Below are 11,813 nucleotides of genomic sequence, written 5' to 3'. Positions count from 1 at the left end.
CATGCAATTGAAATGGGGACCTCGTACCTTGTATACCAGCAATGTTTAATTACCAATATTGATGACCCGTTTTCTCAGCTCCTGTTACACTTACAGCTTCCATTTTTTGCATACATACAGATCAATATGTTGTGTAACCACTGAAAAGTTTTCAAACTATTCATACAGTGCATTTAAAAAAAATTCTAAATAAGAAATTAATATTCAATTTTTCAATGCATTTTCATTTTATTAATTTTATTTTTGATTCTAGAGGCTCTAAAAAGTTTCAGTAAGTACTCTTATATAATAATATTGGTTAAAAATTCATTGACCTTTTGATTCTAGAGGCTCTAAAAAGTTTCAGTAAGTACATCTCTATATAGATATAAGTGGTTAAAAATTCATTGACCTATCATGAATAGTTTCTGAGAAAACGGGTCATTAGTATCAAATTCTTATTTTGAGTAATAGCGTGTTGAATTTGACTTACATTTTTCAGCATTCCTTTTGTTACTGAATTATTCCTCTTCTTATTGGAGCTCAGTGCATTCCTGCACCATATGCTGGGTTGTCAGGGTCTTCATCTTCATCAATTTTACGTTTCCTACCCCTTTTTTCACACTTTTTATATAAATTCTCAGCTTCTTTGATGGAGTTTTTCACGCGCCACTGGTCTATTTTCTGGCAACCATAAGTAGTGTTCTCACCAATGTCTATTTTCAATTTTTTCAGAACATCTATCCTACCACTATTGCCTTCATTGAAAGTGATCACAGCATCGTAGGTACCACATTGTAATGTATCTAACCCAACAAAAGTATTTTTAGGGACTCGGTTCCAGACTACATTATTAAAACTCTCATTTGGAACCTGTGTTCGGCCATGTAGACATTTTTTCAACAAATCTGGGTCTGCTAAAGATCTGAACACTGGTTTTATCACGTCAGCTATTGCAGATGGGATGGGAGTTTTGTGGGAATATTCAGAACCTACTTTTTTTGATTTATGGTATTTACACCAGGTGTTCTCATCATTTGGGCAGAGCTGGTGCTTTGGCGATTCATCTGTTGAGGTTGAATGAAAGTAAACTGCCCAAACTGCCTTCCTCATATTTTCTAAATTGCCTGTGTTGTTTCTTATTGCCATACCATAATTTTGTAGATTGTCCATTAGCTTGTCTGTAAGTCTCCCTTTACCTGATATTGGTTTGCCATCAGGTAATTTTTTTCCTTTGAATTCATTCCTTAGCTTTCTCAATCTATATCCCATTCTCTTCTGGATGTGCCCTATGCCTCAAGTTCTCTACTTCCGTGTACCATATGGAGCTGCCTCTATAACTTTTTTGAACCCTTTACTGTCACCATCACCAAGTAATGAGTATATTTCACCCCATAATTGTTCAATGACCTCTGTGAATATAGCTAGTACACCTGCAACCTCCATACCCCCACTTACTCCTTCATATTTTTTTGCATACTTTTTCATGTGCCTCCCTCTGCTCTCTAGTTTTTACCCTGCTGCAGCCATGACAATATTTTGACATTACCTCCACATCAATAATTTTTCCCATTTTCAATCGATGTTGCTGATACCACCCCATTCAAACTTCGAAATCCCCTTTTTGCCATGTCCCATCCAGAGCAATAGTGAGGTCTGAAGAATCTTTAGTCTGCACTGCATCTTCCACTGCTTCGACATTGATTTTTCAGCTGTGTCCTTCACAGCCTCACAAATAATATTTGTAAAGTTCTGGAATCGTGTTGGAGGTGGAGGAAGATCCAGCAAAGCACAAAATGTCATGCATGACTGCTGGCCTTTACCTAAAGCTCGCATGCTATACACTACCTAATATTATTCTCATATCCAGAATCTGTTTTTCTACTTGTCCTTGTAAATTTATTGGCTTCACAAATATTACATTTACATGTAGTTTTGATGAAATTCCAAGTCTTTTGTTTGTGTCCTCGAAAAAGTATAGACAGTCTATTGTCACAAAATTTACACTTAGCAATACTGGTTATCAAGGAACTAAGCAATTGAATGTCTACAATTATTACCTGAAGTGAGGTTTACACTAATATTATTATCAAAGTTTTCATAGCTTGAGGATAGTTTCTTTGAAGATGATGTACTTTGAATTGAGGAGTCCTAATTAGTATCAATTGAAATATTGTCTGTGGAACTTGGGCCTGCAACATCTGGAGTTGTTATTACTGTTAACCTAGCGCCGCAGTGCAGGATGGTTTCTCACAGCTTGGCGTTGTTGTCATTTGAGATGGGTGTCTGACTTGGAGGTATTTCGGCCGCTTGCAGGATGACTGTTAACGGTTGCTGGAAGATCAACAGCTGGGTTTTTTTCGTTATTTTTCGTGATAGAGAAATTCTGATTGCAGATTCGTTCTCAGCGACCCCAAGTTTAGCCTGAAGGCTCAGAATGTTAACAATGTATTTAAATAATTAAAATCATCATGAAAAGTCATTAATATGGAAGTACACCACGTTTCTGGAAACTTTTTACTGGTGACTGGAGTTATTATTGATTATAGGTAGCACAAAAATCAAAATAATCGTGAGAAAGAAAACTGCTGATGAACGCGAATAAGACGTCACTCCATTGTTCTATTGTCTCGGCTGCTTGGCTGAGCCTGGCTGGAGGGATCAAATAACCGACTGGTTTGATCTTTCGTCTGTCCACTAGGCGGAACTACGCCGAACATTGCTGGGTGGAAGACGTTACTGCGGCCGCTCGCATTCCCACCAACGCTGCTATTATTTGCTGTCTCAGCGCCTACTCCGAGTCAGACAAGCATCCAGCCTGCACTGCGGAGCTAGGTTTATAGTCTGTTTCTTTCTTCCTTTCCTTTTCTTGAAGATACCTTTGGGCTTTGTCATGGCTGTTTTTACAAAGATCACTTAGATGGGGACTTCACACAAAAATAAATTGTAACTTCACACGAAAAAAAAACCGATTTCAAAACCGTAATTCGCGACCGATAAACTGAATACAACAAACAATCGTTGACTAAACTTGTGAACTAACCTAGAAACACAACAAACACATGTTCAGTGCCATTCAGTGATGTAAAAATTTGAATACAATTTCGAGTTCCAAAAATTATCAGCTGCGAGTAATCGTGAAATTTTTCTGATGCAATGATGTATTAAAACTCAAATATCTCTCTTAATATTCGTTTGTCACTTTGTATGATGGCTCACTGGAAAGCGGGAGATTCAAAGTACATGAATGTGCAAAAACATGAAAATTGATATTTTTCAAAAAAACCAAGGTACGAGGTGCCCTTAAGCATACATAAACATATCAACTTTGTAGAAGAATAAAACTTTAAGTCAATCAACATGTAACCTATAACATGATATAGGATAAATGCATGATAAATACATGCATACATGATGCATGGATAAATAATTGTAAAATACAATTAAATGAATTGATCTTTATCACTCACCCTTCAGACACTGAACTCCTCTCTCCAGAGAACTCCTCACAATTATTTCTTTCTTCTACTCACTTATATAAAAACATCCTGCATCTCAAGAGCCTCCTCCACTGCAGCATCTATTTTCGCCGCCAGCCTCCTTGGGATTTTGCAGGCTTTTAAATTTTCCTTGTTTTTTTCGGTGCTGAAAACAAAAATCAAACCTTGAATAATTACTTATTTTAACAATCATTAACATATATTGTATTACTCCATACTCATTAAGCATGACTCGCTGAATCGACTGTATTGTAGACTATAAATTGTTAAACCCTAGCATTAGGTGACGCCGGCGATTCCAGCCATATTCAATCAAAGCTTGAGCATTCTCCCTCTGCCGTCACCATAATGTGGTTTGCAACAGTGTGCACAATGTTTGATATATGAGTTGGTCAGTTCCAAAACTCACCAACTCCATCTTTGGAAATTTTTCAGGAGAGCTGAAAAACTGTTACAGCTGATTGAAAATATTGACAGTGCTGAAAAAAACTGTGATTTCATCTGAACTCTCAGGATACAATTGCATCAAATTCTTTATGAGATCCACAACTTTCGACAGGAAAAATAATTAAATATAGACTTGGTGAGTTTTGGAACAGGATAGGGTTTTTAGATGGTTTGTTGCAGTAATGAATGGATCAAGACAGTTTTGTTGCAGTTTACAATAATCACGTTTTAATACACTTTCAATGTAAGTCATATAGGTCTAGAATAAAAACTATCGTTTCATAATACATTTTCAAAATAAGAACAAAATTCAAGAAAAGTATAAAATTGATTTTTATAGGTATAGGATAAAAATTAGGTATTACATTTCAATAGTCTACAGTCATTATCTTTCAAAATTAAAGTGAAATAAGTGTCAAAATTTCATCTTCCATTGGTTCCTCTTCATCTTCTTCCTGCTCACGTCTTCCCATTCTCTCATTGAAGATTTCCGAATAAAATTTGAGGCACTCAAGCTTCGACCATTCTTCCCCATAGTGCTTTCTGAGAAGTTTCTCTACATCCATCACCTTCATTGGGTTGACAGCAGCATCATTTTCTTTTACTTGAGCAACGATTCTATTGACTCTGCAGCCTCTTTTAGAAATTCCTTGTGGCTTCCCCAAATCAGTCAGGTAGGTTGTCTCCCTTGAACTTTACCATTATTTTGTTGACCTCTTGTTAGAATAAATCTCTTGCAAACGGAGAACTTGAAATGCCAGTCAGCTGGCTTTTTTATATTTCTCATTGATGCCTCCTTCCAGTCCTTGACTTCAATGTTAGTTCCTAGCCTTCAAACATTGCTGACTCTCCAAATAATTCAAAATATTCATTTGGATGCACAATCGTTTCCAATTTTCGAATTTTCCTTTCAATGACACCAAACACCCTGTCTGGCGGGATGTAGGAATGTCCTGGGACTGGAAAATGCATAACAATCTTTCCAATATGTGGCGGTGCTTCAACAGTCAGCCAGTTTAGAACAGCAGTGATCACTATCGTGTTTTTATTCTGACCTCCAGCTCCGTCAGCAAAGAGTCTTATTGTGTTCACTTGCTCTGGAAAGGTGGTATTTGATAGGCAATGTACAATGCAAGTGGCTATTTCACTTGAACGCTTGTTAGCTTCAAGTTCACTCCAGCCATAAATGAATGTATTTTCTCAAGTTTGACAAGCTTTTGAAGTTCATAAGCGCATTGTATAATTATAAACATAGAACTGTCTCAAAAAATAAGCAGATTGATCAGTTAGCTTTGGAAAGATTAAATTTTTTTGACAATCAAATGAGTATGTTAGCACATTCTCCTTTTCCTCTTTCAATAGAGCAAAAAACGTTTCTGCTCGTTTTTTGTGGATGGCTAATTCGGTTTTCAGTGTAGATCTCTCCACTTCACTGATTGAAGTGCATTTAATTCTTTCTTTGAGTTTTAGACACTTTGAGCACTGATCTGTAGCAGGTGAACCAAACCCCACATTATAATTCTCAACAAAAACTTTCCTAAAATATTCATATTTAACTTTCAGTCCTTCATCATCATTCACCTTTTCATTGTAAGCATTGCAAAGATGTTGAATACTCAAGTGACTGGGAAGATATTGACGTTTAGACTTTCCTCGACAGTAATGGGACTCCACTGTATGAAGGGATTCAATGAATTTTTTCACTTCAGTGAGTTTCAGCTCAGAATGTTTTGAACGATGATCTCCCCCCCCCTTAGCTCCTGAGGTGACTCCCCAGTCATAAGTTGTTTTCTGCATAGTCTCCGAACACGAAATTTGGAGATTTTAAGGACATCCAGAAAACATTTCTGACAGACTTTCACTAAATCTCTACCTTGTTCAATGCGGAATGTTGGAATATAATAATCAATAGCCATGCTGCAGAGTCTTCATGTTGAAGTCGATGGCGTTTTGGTGCTTTCCCCTTGGCATACCTGATTATGAAGTGATCTTCTAATAGTAGTAGATGTTATTTGTATGTTCAAAATGATTTTTTTACTACTTTCCCCCCTCCCACGCACCCATCCTACGTACCCCCACCTCCCCCGCTCCTCCTGCACCTCCCCTGCCCCTTCCCCGCTCCTTAGAAGGAGAAGAACCTCTCCCTCTCTCTCTCTAGAAGATGGAGAAGAAGAAGGAGAGGAGGAAGAAGAAGAACAAGAAGAAGAAGAAGATGATAACGATGATGCTCTCTCTCTCTATCTCTCTCTCTCTCTCTTATGTTTAGCTCTATTTCATTTATAGATAGTCATGCCCAATTACATTCAGTCATGCCCAATTACTTTTAGTCACAGTCTATTTGATGATGATTTATAGCAGAGAGAGATATGTGTGAGAGAGAGGCAATCTACTGACAGATTTAAGTGAAATGAATATCTTACTCTCAGATTTAACTGAAACATGTACTTGACAACGTTGTCAAGCACATGCAGAATTGTGGGTTGTACACACAACGAACATTATATTTTTAATGTTTCCTCAATCATAACTAATGCATAGAATGAACAGAATGAACTAGTATATCCAAATACACACATTAGTTTTGAATTAGACATATATCTTTAAACTCTCTTGAGTCAGCTTGAAAATGTGACCTGTGTGGTCACGAAACCATGGTCGTGTACCAAATTAAAGTGTAGAAAACTGACAACATCTATGTGTTTTTATTTCATCTCTAGAGAGTGATCTATGATCTTTTACATTTTTTATCGGCAATGTCATTTATAAGCATTTCCAGAGATCATTAGAATTATTAACAATAGCTAATGATTCATGATTATTTGAACAACCATAATGCAAAAGTCCAGTTTCTAGTATATCGAGTAATTCAAAAATTTCAGATAAAATTGGAAAGTGGAGATTTTCTGTTTTTGTTAATGCAAGATTGCTCACCTCATCACCCATTGAAAATTTAATATTCTATGCAATTAGATCAAATTCATTGAATGAAATTGACATCAAGAGACGAGATAGTTTCTTGAACTTTGAAAAGCTATAACAATCAACCATATTTTTCAGTTGAGTGTATGTACAGGTAAAACGTGATAAGAAACTATTTGAATGAACTTGTATGTGCACACTATACTACACACTTCTATAAATAGAATTGAGCTTCAACGCATGTGAGATCTTTACAGCTCAACTAACAAAGCGTTACTGAACAATTAAACCTAGACATTGCAGGTACAATGGAAATGAAAACAATTGAGTATACACTAGAAATTTATTTACACAATTCACTATAATTGTTCATCACTTCCTCTTCAATAATTTTTATTAGTTTACTCAAAGACAGTTCATGGGGTCTGTAATAGCATAGATAATCATTTATATTGTTCAAATTCACTGTGTTTAAGAAAATGTCTTTTAGTTGTTTCACAAAATGATGATTTTCATGAGTTGAATGTTTAATTGCAATTTCACAAGCATCATACCAATCAATACACTGTTCTAACCTCATTTCCAATTCACTATCAGCTTGCATCCACTTGCATGGGTCCATGATGAGCGAATGAAGAAACTATACATATGTTGGTACTAATATAGAGAAATATATACCACCAATGCAACATATGCGAGCAGTATGATATCTCAATGCTTGCATACAATAAACACATTGAATTTCTTGTCCGTTATAGAAAAAGCCATATCTTGCAAAGTTTTTCTTTTCTGTATTTGAATAGATTGACATTTTTTCATGCTAAGCATTCTATTGTTTTCGCACATGAAATTTGGAGACAAGTTCATATTTTTCATTATCAATGAATGATAATGAAGAGCAGCAAAGAGCGCACATCGCCCACTCGGATTGTGATGATGAATTTCACATGCATTATAACACCATGAACTTGTGAAGTAGTTAAAATTTGGTTTCTCAATTTCATCCGGTAAACAACATACGTTTTTGTGTAACCTTCTAAGAAACTTAGTTTTCTCTGTACCTTTTGTGTAGATTTTATCATATCCTTCAAGATAAGATATCAATAATTCGTCTGTATAAATAAAATGACCATCTTCCCAGCGTATTTTGTGATAATTGTTCTCTGCCCATGTTGCTTGCTTACACAATTTAGCATTCAATTCCAACTTTGCAAATGGCGACTTGAAATGCAACACAATAAAGCTATTTACCTGATCTATGATTCAGATTTTTTCACGATAATTTGATAAGAATTTCCCTTGAACCAATGCATGTCGACTGTTGCAAATTTTTCACAGGAGAGAGTTTCTTCCTTCTGTTCGATGACGAGCTCTGTTTTCTCCTCCTCCTCCTCCTCCATCGTCCTCCTTTGTCCTCCGTTCTCCTCCTCCTTTGTCCTCTGTTCTCCTCCTCCTCCTCCTGTGGTTTAGGTGTACTACATCTTGATTGATAGTAGAAGAAGTCTACTGCACTGTACTGCAAACATTGGTCTTCTTTGAATGCAAATATTGAGCTAGTAGGGGGCTTGTATACCAATTGTCTATATACAAGGTGTGTCCTTTCTCGAGGTATGATTGCATGAGTGTATTTACAACAGAACCTGAAATACCAATATCTGCATCTGTTTCCACAAGCTTTGTATCTGAACTGGTGTAAATGATAAAGTCTGATACATAATTAGTTTCCACATCACAAATAACAAAAACTTTCACACCAAATCTGTGTCTCTTGGTCCTGATATACTGTTTGAATGACAAGTGTCCTTTGAATAGCAGGGGAGACTCGTCAATGCACACATTTTGGAATGGATAGAAGAGTGTCGAGAATTTTGTCTTGAGATGTTCATGGACCATTTGAATTTTATATAGTCTTTCACCTCGCACTTGTTCATCATTGTTGCAAAAATGAAGGAGACGTAACAATATGAGATACCGATCTCTGGACATAGTTTTCCCAAAAATCTTCGTTTCTAGCAGTGGATCATTCGACCAACAGTCATTCAGTTTCAATTTGTCATTTCGTGAAATAAGTAGTGACACACCAATGAACAGGTAGAACTCGTTGACATTAGTCTCCACCCACTTTGTGAGACGTGATTTAGCAGAGAGTACAGTATTTTCACAAATATACTCATAGTATCTATTTGTCTCTATCACTATTTTCTCCATCAAACCTTCTGAGAAGAAAAGCTTGAAATAATCTATTATTGGGGATTCTTCAGTAACATTACAATTGAAGCCAGACTGATCATCACTAAAGTCGTGCACAGTGGGAATAAAAATGGTGTATCCGAAGTCCAATCAAAATTTTGTACTGTTGTTATTTGTCTCCTGGTCTGTGTGTTACCGCAGTATCTCTAGTCTCCCTGGTCTATGTTGAGGAAGTAGGCCTAGCTGTCAAATTAGAATCGTTGTCACTGATAAAATCATAATCTAATTGCAATTCATCGTCATCAATCTCTGAGCCTGATTCCAAAGTTGTGATTAGTTCTTGAAGCTGTCTTACTTCGGTTTCGGATAAGCCAACAAAACCACTACTAGTTCCTGGTAAACCAGCCATTCTGAATAAAAGTTCACAAAATATTATAAAATGATAATTTTCTACAGTCACAACTCACAAACAAAACCACGAACTGTGAACAAACCAATCTGATTCTGAATTGTAACATAAACAAACTACATAGGTTATGTAGCTACTGCAGTAGGCTATGCAGAACATGACAGCTGACAGCTTAGAAGGTTGAAGAAATAATGTGGAGAGTTCTAATTAGTTCCTAATCGTTGCCAATAGATGGCATGAGTAGTACAAATCATAACAGATGCGACAGTAAATATACAGCAACAGCAATTGACTGGTAAAGTCAAAAACGTAGATCTTCGTGCACAGCACATCTTGTGAATTTTTCTCTGACTGTAGATCTATGTGAATAGCAGTTAAAGGGTTAAAGGCATATAGATTATCGGATTAGGCGTTTCATTTATCAAATACCCACTAGGTACTCTAGGTGAAAACTCGTATATAATATGTTTCTGTTTGCCATTAGAGTAACTCCCACATGCTATATTGCACTCAACTACAATAGAGTCAATATTTGTTATGCTAACTAAATGCTGAGAATAATACCATTTATTCGGTTGTAATATAACATTATCAAAACCAAGCATTTTTCCTATTGAAGTAGATGATGTAAAGTCATATAGGCTTATCAGAACAAATTTCAAGCTTCATAGTATTCGTGTTAGCTCTTATATTAAGTTTCTTTTCATCACTATTCAATTTAGTCTTTGAAGCTAATATAATGTCATCAACTTCATATGCACCCGTATCAAGATCAATTAATTATCACCATATTTGAAGGTAGAATTTTTACCTTTTATAACATTTGCAATGCTATTGTAAGTACAGAAATTAATCAATCCAATTTCCCATTCTTTATTTTTATCCAAATCAAGAATTTCTTGTAAATGTTCATAGAGATCACTTGATCTAGATCGTAATGTAATAACAACCATCTTATATGTTTTCGGTACCTGCAATATGCTGTTTCAACTGAGCAATAGCTTTTTTCCTTATCGAGCTGCTATGAATTTTCCCAACACTTGTGCTCTTCTTCTTCTTCTTCTTTCTCAATCCACCGCCAAACGCTGCTTTAGCTTTCATCACGTTTGTTACAAGATAACTAAGTGCTCTTTCACTTAGAGATGATTTTGGATTCTTGAATATTTCCCATGCTGTGTTTGCAAGAGCTCTGTCTGCAATCGCTCGCGACTTATCACTATTTTGAGTGTATGCTATATCATGTACCTTACAGGCTCTATCTAATGAATTTATACCTTGATCCCCCCTCTTTAACCTTTCATTAACCTTGGTGCCAGGGCCACACCACTGGTACCTGGGGAAATGGGATTCAATGGGGGATACGTTTATTAATTTATTTATAATAGTTGATGTAATGTCCCCCGCAGTACCCGCTATACCTTTGACAATTTTGCTAGCCGAACTCAAGATTCCTTTACCTTGTTTCCTAGAAGATAACTTTCTTCTACATACCATTTTTCATTACCTTTCAACTCAATAGTTGAACATCAACTGAGGTTAATTAATCAAACACTTAACCTCAATCATGAGACAAAGAAATTGTCTCACTATGTGCTTTATATATTACTACAAAGTTGGTATGTTTTAATCAATAGGGAATACAATTTTCTATCATCATGATGTGTCTTATTAACACACTTGTTAAGTATGTTGTAAGTTTTGTAGAAATTGCAAAGAATTGAATGTTCATCAATCATAAATCTATACCAATGTCTTAGACTAACATCGAGAGAAGCATCTGATGAATTGACACATGATTTGATATAAGATAATGTATGATTTCTTACTAGCAGTGATTCCTGCATCAATTGAGGTGTTTCCAAATCCCTAATCTTATTTCGTACATTTTGTATAGATTCCAATATTCTCTTACTATCATTTTGCATTGAATCATATTTTTTCAAAGCAATATGGAAAAGTAATAGCATATTCACACAACATATTATAAAGAGAAGAACAAATAAAACTCTCCATACAATTATCTTCATTGCACAACTTCTCCATTCAAGTGTTGTAAGCATACTGATAAAAATAGATTGCAATATCTATAGTGAGTGTATAGCGCAAACAGATGGAGGAGAATCTCGCAACAAGGTCAAGACTGGCATGTGGTGCATGCACGTGCGCGCGCAGCAGCAACTATAAAATAGCTTCTCTTGTGAGCGAACACTCATTGACTGTACAAGAGCATTACTATTCTACATTCATTGAGTGTTCAGTTACAAGAGGATCTATTCTTGCATGAACAGTGTACTATTCTACATCTTCTTTGACAGGTGAGAATTAAGAACAATTTTTTTTTTTTTTTAAACAATATTACAATTTATTAT

Source organism: Nilaparvata lugens, chromosome 2 (genome assembly GCF_014356525.2).
Source record: "Nilaparvata lugens isolate BPH chromosome 2, ASM1435652v1, whole genome shotgun sequence".
In the NCBI taxonomy this organism is placed as follows: Eukaryota; Metazoa; Arthropoda; class Insecta; order Hemiptera; family Delphacidae; genus Nilaparvata; species Nilaparvata lugens.
Note: the sequence above shows the minus strand (reverse complement) of the source record.